Source organism: Chionomys nivalis, chromosome 18 (assembly GCF_950005125.1).
Source record: "Chionomys nivalis chromosome 18, mChiNiv1.1, whole genome shotgun sequence".
Lineage (NCBI taxonomy): Eukaryota > Metazoa > Chordata > Mammalia > Rodentia > Cricetidae > Chionomys > Chionomys nivalis.
This window is the reverse complement of record NC_080103.1, coordinates 56,382,419-56,395,392: the sequence shown is the minus strand read 5'-3', so window position 1 is coordinate 56,395,392 and position 12,974 is coordinate 56,382,419.

Below are 12,974 nucleotides of genomic sequence, written 5' to 3'. Positions count from 1 at the left end.
GAGGATTCATCCTGGCTGAGGACAAGAGATGCTGATAAGAGTCACTATCAGGGACGCCCCAGGTCAAGTAGAGCCATACAAGCAAAGGAAAGCACTGAACGCTGCTCTGTGGAGAAGATGAGACCTTGAGGAATTCTGAGTGAAGAGTAATGAGATCTGATGCATATTCCTTAAAGCTCACTTTCGCGGTTTGTTTACTCATTGCTGTGCATGGTTTGAGGTCAGACAGGGCACGCGGCACTGCCCAGTTGCCATGGCTGGCTAAGCTGCTCCATTGTCTAGCACCAGGACAGCTTCTCCCATTCATTGTGCCTTCTTGGCCCCTAACAGCACTGGAGTTTACAACCCACGCTCTTATAATTGCTGCTTTTCAATGCAATGGGAAACCACTCTGCAAGCACAAGCATAAGCATAAGATGCTCCATTTGTGTTTTTTTTTTTTTTCCCCTCTTGATACATTCGTTTCCCCAGACGTTGCTGGACACATATTCTGAATCATAAAGCCATTCTAAGACTTCAGAGTCTGCTGGATGTTCTGTGCCATTCCAAACACTTTACACCTAAGAAACAAGAAGCCTCAGAGATCTTGAACTTGCTGCCAATTAGAAACCACACTGGTTCTAGAAATAATCATAATTTCTCTTGAAGAGCCAGGCAGGATTGAAACAGGCTTCATGCCTAGGCGAGGTCATTCCCCAGGGAATGAGGGGCCCAGCCACAATACATCATGAAATGTAATCCCCAACTCCAAAAGTTATTGTTACAGAAATAAAAATCAGTTGAAAATCCACTTCCAAGACAGCATTGAAGAGGGAAAGCGATCTCCAAGGAGAAGCTTAAGTATGTTTAGAAGAAGAAAGAAAATAGTGCCCATTTGTTCTGGTAATGGTATGTGTGAGGGCTAAATTAGGCAGGAGGAAAATGATCTTCCATTTCTGCTTCTTACCGCATCCCCTGCTTTCCACTGCCTCCTTGAGTTCAATGTGCCAGAAGAGCTTAAAATCACTACTGCCAAACACAGGATCTGCTAGACACCTCGATTTAACACTTCAAAGACAAGATCCATGTCACATTAGAATGTTTGGTTTTAGTGTCTAGTGAAAACCCCAGTTCCTGTTCAATAACGCCCTAACATTTACTTCCAGTGAGCTGTAAAGTTCCCCACACAAATGTATGTTTTGTTCTCGTAGCTTCACATGTGTGTGAGTTGTGTTTACTAACCATGTGTCAAGTATTGTTGGCTCTGGGGATTAGGTTTTGGGTATCAGGGCATCGATAATAACTATTTGGCATGTGATGGGTGTTAATAGATGGAAGTAACCATAAACAGGTAGAAGTCAATGTAGTCCATTCAGTTAATACTAATGCAAAGACAGCATGAGCGTTGAGAGAGTACCCTGTCCTTGAAGGGAGGGAATCGTACACAGAACACAGAACCTTGTCTTTTTCTTATTGTTTTACATTTCATTTAACTCACATCAGAATCCTGGGAAAACCATTTCACATATCACTAAGTCCATAGAGGAAAGACGATGGTAGAAGGCTTTTACTGACATCTTGGAGACCTCAAACTGCTTTCTACAGCAATAGAAATTCATGGAGGGTGTTCAGCAGAAAAGGCACAATAAAATTCCCTGATCTGTGGCCTGGCTTGGACCTCTTCTCTGAGCATTCATTTTATACATCTATTAACCTGAGATTGTTGTGTCTTCACATGGAGGTGTCCAGTTTATTACAAACACAAAATGTTTAAAAGACATTTTTTTTTCCTTTTAGTCTAGATCTTCTCTGACTGTCTTTTATCTCTGAAAGAGACAACATGATCCACTGTTAATGCCTGAAGTTTAGAAGTCATTCTGGGGTCCTCCTTTGCTTTTGCCTTCTCTTAGCAGAGCCTTAATATCTTTCCATCTGTAAGTTCAGGGGCTTTCAGGTTTGCTTCAGTTTAGTTGAAACCACATTTTACCACACTGGCTATCATATTTTCTACCCTGATCTTGAAGCAACTATGAATCTTGGCGATCTTAAATTTTGGATCCTTCTGCCTCTTCCTCTCGAGGTGTTGGGATCATCAAATCCTATCCTGTGGAGTGCTAGCAATCAAATCCAAGTCCTTCTTCAAGCACCCAATCAACTGAATTACAGATATCCTAGTAGTGTCTTAAATGTCTCATTCTTGATGGTTTTCAGCACTACCAGCCTAACCCAAGCATCCCTGGTATTGTCCGTCCATCAGAACAGTGACTGTCTCCTTGGTTTGTCTTCTTCCACTGTGCTTTGATCCACCCTCTGCAGCAGCCAAGGATAATCTCAAACTAAAGATGCATGAAATTTCTCCACCTTTATCCTAAAGCAATATGCAAATCCTTCTAAGGGCTTCATACAAAATACAAAAGCAAAATCGGACACCAAGCACGGTGCCTCAGAGAAGTCTGGCTTTCTTACCTCTCCAATGCTATCCCTTCCCACTCTCTTCCTCACTCACTGCTCTCTGCTTCTTTTTGTTCCTAAGCAAGGCAAATATTTTCCCATACGAAGGTGTCAGATGTGATGCTTCTACTTCCAACAGATGCCAATTTTTTTCTGTCTCCTCTCTGTTCTGCTTAAATCTGAAATCTTACATAACCATCCTCTGTGAAACTCTCTGGTCCTCAAGTTAAAACATAATACCTAGTTCTTTCTTTTCTTTTTTTAAATTTTAGTTATGTATTTATTTTACATCCAGACTGCAGCTTCCCCTCCCTCCTCTCCTCCCGTTCCCTCCTTCCATGTCCCCTCAACCCCTCTCACCAGTCTACTCTTCCTACATTTCTGTTTAGAAAGGGCAGACCTCCTGTATGTATCAACAAAGCATGGCATATCAAGTTACAATATGGCTAAATACCAACCCTTGTATTCAGGCTGAACAAGGCAATCCTGTATGAGAAATAGGTTCCCAAGAGAACCAAAGTATTAGGGACAGCCCCTGCTGCCACTGTTAGAAGTCCCAGAAGTAGACCATGCTACACAAGTGTCACATATACATAATATCTAATTCTTATCCTTCACATTACAGCCCATAATAAAATAGGATCTTACAGAAACACAGATAAAGAATTATAACTTAGATAATATTTGCATATACCATGAGACTCTTTGCTACAAAGTCCTTGAGTGCTGTTTTTCCCTACTGAAGCCTCAACAGTTCAAGTGCTCTGTGTGCATTTGTTAGATGAATAAAATATAAAATATGCTTTTCAAAGATTTTCATCTGAAATGCATATATTCAAAGTTATTTTACATACACATCTAAAATGTCCTTGTATGATATGACTACTTTCTACTAGGTGCAACAATTATAAAAAAAACTCTCGCCCTACCCCCCTGCTTGTACTTAAAACCTAAGAGAACACAATGCCAGAGATAGACAAATGGTACCAATTTTGAAACCCCCATTGGCCACTAAATTTCTTATATTCTTAGTATTAGCAATTTCCAGATTTACCAAAATTCCATTTAATATACATTTTCATTTATTATCTTTCATTCCAAGGTTAATCATATATTTAATTCTGGATCTTTATAGTTGTGTCTTGGAAAAATAAGTAAATAATAGTTTTACTCAATTTCTCTTGGATAAATAGACTGGTAAGTTTTTACTGCAATGCAGTATACATAAACACTTTTCCTATTTCACCCCAGCTTTTAACCAAAGTATCTTTTAAGAGGCTGTCCTTGCAATCTTTGTCAATTCTCAAGCTTTAATCAAAGAAGAAAGTCCCAAGAATATTTTCAGAAACCCTGTTTGGATGTTGTTCCCAGCCTAATTTTGTAGATCAAGATGTTTGGGAAGTCCTGGTATGCTGGGGAAAAGTGTTTGAGGATTTTTTTTTTGTCTGAGTCAAACCCAAACCTCAACCCTAATTAAAATACCACAACTTTGTTAACTCCTTGACTGTGGTAGATGTCGGTGTAGTTGAGCTAAATCCATGCCTGGAAACAGACTCTCATTTTTGTTCCTGCTGTTGGCTTGTGTTTCCATCGCAGCTTTCCTCTGCTTTGCAACAGATAGATGTTGTGTCTCTTGTGCAGATATCTTTGGAATTGAATAAAGAAAGCAAAATCACTACAGCCAAATAGCACAGATGTGGTGATGGAAGTTCCTGAGGCTTTCTGATTTGTGCATTTTGTCCTCTGATGGCTAAGGATGGTGAAAAAAAAATCTGTCTCATAGTGTTTTATATTATATTGCATTGTATGAAAAGAATTACACATGCACACACACACGTAGGTAAATGTGCATGTTTTAATTGGCAAATACATTGAATGTTGGCATTTACGTTCATAGTCACCTATATAGGAAACGTGACTGCCAAGACTCCTACAAAATCTGTGTGTGTTTGTGCCACCAAGCATATACATAAATGGATGCTTAGAACTTCCAATCTGTAAAAATATCCCCCTAAGTTCTTTGAAATGTCATCAAAGGAAAGCAACAAGTACACATGCTCTCTGTCCCTCACCCGAATATCACTACCTCTGCTTGGATAACCACTCTTTGATCCTGCCGCCTTCCAGTCTTCGAAGAAAACCAGGCTACACCCTGCATACCTGCTGCTGGTGGGTCTGCTCTTCCCTCATTGCGATTTCCCTCAGAGTTCTGGAGCCTCCTGGGAAGTCAAATCAAAAGTGACAAGTGAAAACCAAAGGGCTTCTAAGCACAAATTATATGTGATCGTCTTGCCATAATAGAATAGTCATTGTCCTATAAAATTAGAACATCTCTGCTGTTCCACTCCAGAGAATTAGCAATATGGATTCTAGGCAGTAGCTAATGGGAATTCAGAGGGATTTGGAAACAGTTCCCAGAAGTACGGGAATCACTGAGCATCTAGATCTCCACATAAATACTCGCATTAAATCATAAACTTTTCATTTATTAAATTGAGCAATTATTTACTGGGCATCTATCCTAAATGCTGGGTATGAGGCATTAAAGAGAAGCAAAATCTCTTTTTTCATGGCACTCACATTCTGCCTGGGAAGACATTTAAGAGACAAATGGCTAGGCAGAATCTAGATGAGGTCAAAGAGATAAGCTTTGCAGAGAGAATAAGGTGAACGCAGCTAGTCAGAGAGTGGAGAGGTTGGGTGATGGGTGGAATCCAAATATTGTGATCAAGGAAGCCTTTATTGCATGAAAGACATTTTAGAAGAAATACCGAAAAGTCTGAGCAGATTTGATTTCGTGAGAAGAGCAGGTTATACAAAGGGGGAAAGCAATAACAAAGGCCCAAGCAAGCAGCTTTCTTTACAGCCTCTGCATGTGAAGGAAGCCAGAAAGATCCAAATGGAGAGAGGAAGGGATTTGTTAGACATGATGTAAGAGATTTAAGGGCAGAGGTAGGGAGTTTTAGTAGGACCTATAAGCCAATGCAGGGTAGAGGTATTGGCCTGTTAGCTTTTATTTGAATGAGATGGTGAGTCTTTGTGAGGCTCCTTAAAGTAGCTACTCTGTGATTTGAATCTGAAATGCCCCCAACAGGCTAGTGCTTGAATGTAAACATGCATGTGGTGCTCTTTGGGATGCTCTGGAACATTTGAAAGGTAGGGCCTGGTTTCTGGAAGTCCACAAGTTGTGGACTCTGAAGGTTGTACTTTCTCTGGTTACCAATAGTTCTCTTGTTTGATGGTAGATAATCTGCCATGTGCCCCCACCACCATGAGCATCCTCTGGAACCGTGAGCTAAGATAACCTTTCCTTCCTTTAATTGTTTCCATGACATAATTTGGGTACAGAGATAATGATGCAATTAATATCCACAACAAAGCTCCAAAGGGAGAATTTAAAAATCAGTTCTTTGTAATATAGAGAATAAAAAAAATGTACACATGCTGAAAAATAATGAAAATGTCAAGGAAGTGAAGGGTGCCTCTAGTTGTTTCTACTTAGAAGGTTGATACAAGAAATCCCTTGAGCTGAAGAAGGTAGAGCCAACCTGGGCAGCAGAGTAGTAAAATTTTATCTCAAAAGAGAAAATAAATGAAGAAATAATAAAGAAATGAGGAGAGGAAGGAAGGAAGCTAGAAGACAAACTAAAGTATAATTCAAGAGGCAAGTGTACTGTGTTCTGGCTGTGCTCCCTTTCTTTTGAATACATCAGAGCTATGATACATTTTGAATCTATCACTTGCATTTTCGGGTAGGATAAAATATTTTTTTTCCAGTGAAAGAAAAGTTTTAAGATTAACAGATGCCAGAGCTAGATGAAATAACCATTACTTGTAAATCTTTTAAGCATTATAATTGTTTGAGATATTATTGCAAAGCAATGTATGTTCATTTGCTTCATATTAATGTAGAGCATGGGGCGATTTCAGTTTCCCTTGGAGTTGCTGCTTCTACAGGTTAACACACATGTACTTCTAGAGGGGCAGCAAGCGCTCTGTCCACATGTTTGTCTTTCCCGTTCAAAGTTTAGAAAGGTTATCTTCTTGCAAAAGTCACCAGGATCTCTTTAGGAATGACTTGCAGGAACTAGAATGTGTCAAGAGGTTTCTTTTCTTTCACAAAGTCCCACAGTAGAATCTAAATGCAAAGGACTTCAATAATGAAGATGGGCCCTGATTGTGAAACAACGCTATTGACTTCAGAACCTGGTGTTTTGCGAACAGTCTGCAGGGGTGTTAGTATCCCTTTGCAGTGAAACATAGGTATGTCCTGGTGGAAGAGATAAAGATTAAATTCAAAATCCCAGCATCTAGTCGTTTTCACTAATGACTTCATTCTTGAAGCGTCATCCATTCTTCTGTTTCTCCTCATACCATAAGGAATTCACATGACCTCCCAGCCAGCTCCTTTTAGATTCTCTTACATCTTTCAAATCCTCCTTAATGTGAACCTCTTTGGGCACTGAACCTGAACGTCTTGCAGAGGCGTATTGATCTAAGTATGTCAGCGTGTTGTTTGTGCGGCCAGGCTGTCTGTTGCAGTTAGGATAATGAGTCTATTGCACTCCTCGATCCTCTGTTTGGTAGCACGCCTATGTCTCGTACTCCACACGCCAGAGATGCAGAAACAAAGGAGTGATCTGAGAAAAAATTCAGGGTGAGCCATTGCTAGGGAGCCTGTTGCTCCCCAAAAACTACTTTTTTTTTTTCAGAAATAGAACATCTGGGAATTAGCAGCATGCTGAGGATCAAATCTAAGGATATAAAAGAGTGTGCACCCGGTTCTTGTCTGGTGCAAGAAGGAAGTAGAAAGAACAGTTGGTCCTTCTTTAAGTCAAACGTGCCAATTAGTTGGAAATCAGCCAACAGAATATGCAGTGTGTAGGACTATAGGTTTTCTAAGAAGCTAATTAATTCTATGAAAATAAAATAGCAGAAAGAGGCATGGCTTTGGCAGACTAAACTTCAAACTACCATGTAGATTTGAAGGAACTCGTAGCCAAAAAAAAAAAAAAATGCTCTATACTAAATAGAAAGAAACATTTTTTAAAAGATCCAATGAACTTAATCTGTCATTGCCTAGATCCTTGCTGACACAGTGGCCTGAACACAAATAGGTACATGCACCATCTGTGTGCTTGATGCCCACAGATGTGATAAGTGAGTGTCACATCCCCTGGAACTGTAGTTTCAGATGATTGTGAGCTGCCATGTGGGTGCTGGGATTCAAACCTGTGTTCTCTACAAAAATGTAAGCTAACTGTTGACCCACCTCTCTAGCCCTCAGACCACTCGATCTCCACTGTATCGTGTGGTGAACTGGTAGCAGGAGGACCATTATTAAAAGATAACTTGAGAGAATGCTAATGTATTTAGTCAGTATGTTATGACTTAAAAGAATCCTAATGCACTCAGTCAGTGTGGTAATCAGTACAGTTTTTAAGTCTTTTGTGGTTCAGGTGTCCTTTTGGGGGGTTTTACTTGTCATTGTGTTTGTGAGAAAATGACAGTTATTAATTGGTTTTAAGTTGAACCAGTCCTTATTATAATTCAAATACATTCACCACTTCTGGGTCCCATATCTCTGTAATCATTTATCTTATAGTGAATTTTACTGTAAGCGTAATATTTACAAGAAGCAATTTGTCATCCCTGGGTTAAGTGTAGAAACTTCAATAATTTCTGGATAAATATGTCAAAATAACTAAGATTCAGGCAATAAAAGAGAATAGGGAGATTCTGATGTGTTGTTTTGGATTAGAATTGGGAGGTGTGCTGGCTAGCTTGACTCCGTTATCATTGCTGTTTTATAAATATGATTTTCCAATTATTAACCATCATTAGTGTTAATGGCATTTATGCTCATAATCTGTCTCACTAAGGATTTCAAAGTGCTATAGTTTTCTATGCTAAATGAGTTCCAGGGCTCCAGCAGTGATGCCCGCCCTGATTTGCTACACCCAAAGTCTCCATACACAATTAATTTTAATTCATATATGAATAGGCCATAGAGCACTTTGGGTAGAGAATGGAACTGGAGACTTTGCAAACAACTCCAAAATAGTTCAGCTCATACGGACTGAAATCCAAGAGCTAATTGGCTCTTGTTTCTCACTGGAGACAGCATTGCTTGTCATTAAACACTTACTTACATACATGCTGGCTGGGCTGGGGAGTTGGCTAACACATGCTCGAGGCATACAGAGTCAAATGAGCAGAGATGCTTCAATTTCTGTCTCCTCTCTTGGTCCTGTTCCTTAGTTCTTCCCCAGCATTCCTGTCACATCCCTGTCCATCTGCTGAAATATGCTCCAGGATGCTCTGAGCATGTGTGACTTATGTCCGTTCCTGATCATCTGTCCTGGTGCCCTGCCCCTGGAGCTGTGATCTCTCATTCTGAAGTACAACTGACACCTCCCCTTTCTTCTCAAGGCAGTGCCTACTGTGCCTGCAAGGACAGGCAGCAGCACCATCTGTAGAGACCTTCTCATTCACCCCAGCAACACTTGGATTTCTTCCTCTCTGCCTTTCCCTTCATGTGCCTTTCTAATGTTAGAATCAATTTCTTCATGCGATGGATACATAGGAGTAAGAAGCAGCAGTAAACACCACAATGCTTTACATATGCAGCCTAGGTTTTGTCTAACCCAACAGTTCTCATTTTTGTGGAATGAAGGAAGGAAGGAAGAAGCAAATGAATGAATGAGTGAATCCTTGTTTCTCTTTGTGGATCAGGGCCCAGCATTTCTCCATACTTTCTGATGATAGTCTGAAGGTTCTCCTGTGTATTGACTGATAGATTAGTTGGTAAAGTGCACATATATTTTGGAGGATAGGTTCCACAGGTCCATCTTTATTCTAACCCAAAGTATTCTATGGCCTATTTATATATGAATGAAAATTAATTGTCTTGGAGGCTTTGGATGCAGCAAGTCAGTGGGGGAATCGTGTCTGCAGCCCTGGAACCCATTTACCATTTACACAAATGCCCAAGTTCCATCCCTAGGACAAAGAAATTATCTTCTTTCTACATCTAGTGGGTACCTTACTAACACTTCCCAGAAGCAAGCATTTCAACTCAGTGGAAACAGATTTTTAGTGATTATAACCATTGATTAAATGGTTGTCAGGTTGCCTTTGTTCTCTATATTAACCACATAGTAAAAAAGCATTTTATTACCACTAGTTTACAAACATTAAGTAACTTGTCTTTCTCTCTTTCTCTCTTACACACACACACAGACACACACACACACACACACGTAGTGATATTTCATTTGTATTTTAATAAGTAAAGCTTGCCTGAAGATCGGAGAGTAAAGCAGCTGCACTGGTCAGGCATACAAACCAGGCAGTGGTGACACACACCTTTTTTCCCAGTAGCCACACCAGTTTGCTGTAGAAACCAGGTGGTACTGGTGCAAACCTTTAATCCCAGCACCAGTGAGGAATATAAGATGAGAAGAGACAGCTCTCAGACACAATCTTATCCTGAGATTCCTAAAGGCATGATCACCATTTCAGACTGAGGTAGAGGTAAGAGCTAGTGACTAGTTGTTTTGCTTCTCTGACCTTCAGGTTGGACCCCAATATCTGTCTCTGGGTTTTTATTAATCATGCTACACACACACACACGCACACACACACACTTACAGAGAGAGAGAAACCAGTTATGGTGGGGTTCATTTTAATCGCAGAACTGGGAAAGCAAGGACAGGCAAACCCCAGAGGCTGGCTATTTGATACAACCTATTTGACAAGTTCCAAGTCAATGAAAGACCCTATCTCAAATAACAAGGTGGGTGTTGCCTGAGGAATGAGACTCCAGGTTGTCCTTTGATTTCCACCTGTACTCACACAAGGATACCTGCACATCTTTGCGCACCAACACACACATGTGCACACTCATGCTTGTGCACACACAACATGCCTACCCATAAAAACACATGCATCCAAACATGGGAAATGTAGCAATCACATTATACACATTGCAACTTGACTGCCACACAGGACCACACACATCAAAAGAGTTTCCTCTTCACCTGACTTGAAGCCTGGCTTTTTGGAATTCTGATCTTCACCTACTTGCAAGAAAAACTGTCTCTGATAGAATAAGCGAAACTACTGTGAATTCACGTATCACTCAAGTGTAAATGTGTTAATGTGCAAACTCTGCCAGTCGTGTGCGCAGTGGAAAGAGAATGGAAAGCCAGTAAAAAGTAGAAATGAGCCCCTAATGGTGGCATTTCAGGGAATAGGAGAGGACAGATGGGGAGATATTTCTGGACCAGGGAGCTTCTGGGTGCCCTTCACTTTGTACCACACCAGCCATTTCCTATTCCTGTGCAGAAGGTTGGCTCTGCTGCCACAACACTCTCAGGCTCTCCTGAGAACCGTGCTTCTATTTCTGTCTGTTATAAAAAGGTAGAGACGCCATTCCTTCTGGTTGTCAGGGATCAGGAATGAGCCTCCCTCATATAATAGAAAAAGCCAAGAACAGACAAAGAAATCATCTTCTTCCTATATCCAGTAGACACCATACTGACACTTCCCAGAGGCAGACATTTTAACTCAATGGAAAGAGACTCCTAGTAACTATAACAACAGATTCTACTGGTTAAATGTTGGCCAGGTGCCTCATCTTTATTACCAGTGCCAGCCATATAATACTTGCTTTTGTTGCTCCTGTTTTACAAACATTAGCCAACAATGCTGGCAATTTTCACAGTCATTAGTGGTGACCAGAAAGTTATAATTCAAATCCTAAACATCTTAAGGAAGACATCCCAAATACAAAGAAAAATATCTAATTATAAGCCGGTGGTGGTGGCGCACGCCTTTAATCCCAGCACTCGGGAGGCAGAGGCAGGCAGATCTCTGTGAGTTCGAGGTGAGCCTGGTCTAGAAGAGCTAGTTCCAGGACAGGAACCAAAAGCCACGGAGAAACCCTGTCTCGAAAAAAAAAAAATCTAATTATAGTTTCATGAAAACACACAGCTGAGCCCAACTACTACAGGTCTTTCCATCCTATACATGACCTGACACCTACATTATGTTTACTTAAGTCTTTTTATTTCGTAAAGGAATGGAAAACATAATTCCTGACTCCAAATTTTACAGGAACCATTAGTATGGAAAATATGAAAGACTGACCAATAATTTCAATATCTTTTCTGAAAAAAGAAAATGCATGAACTACCTAAACTAGATAAAGGACACTTTCAGTCTATTTAGAGACATGTCGCTAAGGAAATTGTACAGTCCCCGACTTGAAGAGCTTGAGGCTGAAGTGATGTTAAGACCACAATAATGTTAAAAGTCAGGCTCATATACAAGTTGTATTCAAACTGATATAAGAAGGAAAAAAGGAAGGAAGAAAGAAAGGAAGGAAGGACGGAAGAAAGGGTGGGGGAGGTCAGTGAAAGCAGCCATGTCTTCCAATAGCAATCAGACTACAGGATGTCACAGACAGAAAATAACTATTGTCTTCAATCATTACATCTGAGCAATTGTCTCCTAAACGCTGTTACAACTACTGAGTCTGCCCGCTTCAGAAATCCCTAATCTTCTCTGCAATCTCATGGAAATGTGTTAGATTTTTTTCATGATTTCTTTTAAAGTACCACATCTGTCTACCAAGTCAGTTCCCCACAAGTGGCATGTGTTCAAATTCCTTATCTTTCCTGACAAGAAACAGAGGTACAACGGCAGGGCAGTTGCTGACAGATCTCTCCCTCACTTTGTAGATGCCTCTTGTGGGCTTATATTGAGAGGTTAGCATTAAAATAAATTCAACCTGTGTCCCTTGGCTCACACCAGGTCAAAACTGGCTTCTGCAAGACTGTGATCAGTTTGGTTAAATGGCTGATTTGACTGATTTTTCCACAGCACCAACCTAATTGCGCAACTGTTTAGGCGTCTTCAGACACCTCTCTGCGAAGACAAGGCAGGCTTCAATTAACTCACTCAAATATGTCATCCTTTACTCCAGATCTTCTGCAAACTTACCGAGCAGCTGCTGGTAAAAGTTAAAATCATGCTTTCTCTTCCCCCTTTCATCTTTCAAATGAGAACACAAATATATAGCCAACCAGGCAATCCTTGAAGACGCTAAATGGGGAAGCAAATAATAACTATATATTTAAAGACAAATCTGTAGCCTAGGAAAAATCAATATGAAACAGTGATTTAAAAAGATTTAAAGAAATGACAACATCTTCAGTAGCATATTTGAGTCCTTCCAGACAATCAATTATTCATAAATATTAGATTCCCATTTTCTATTTGCATGGCAATACATGCAAACAACTCTTTAAAAATTGCCAGGGATCTTTCAAACAAATCTCAGCAAATTATCTTCTTTCCTTGTTAGCTACTGCATCCAAACCAAAGAATCATCTCATACAAGCCTGGTACTTTATCCAAATTTGTTTATTTGAGTACTAATAAAATATTTTTGGTATACCCTCTAAAATCCTACTAGCAAAATAATAAGATTCATAAAAATGTCCACAGAAATCAGAGCAGGTGTCATTGGGACTAAT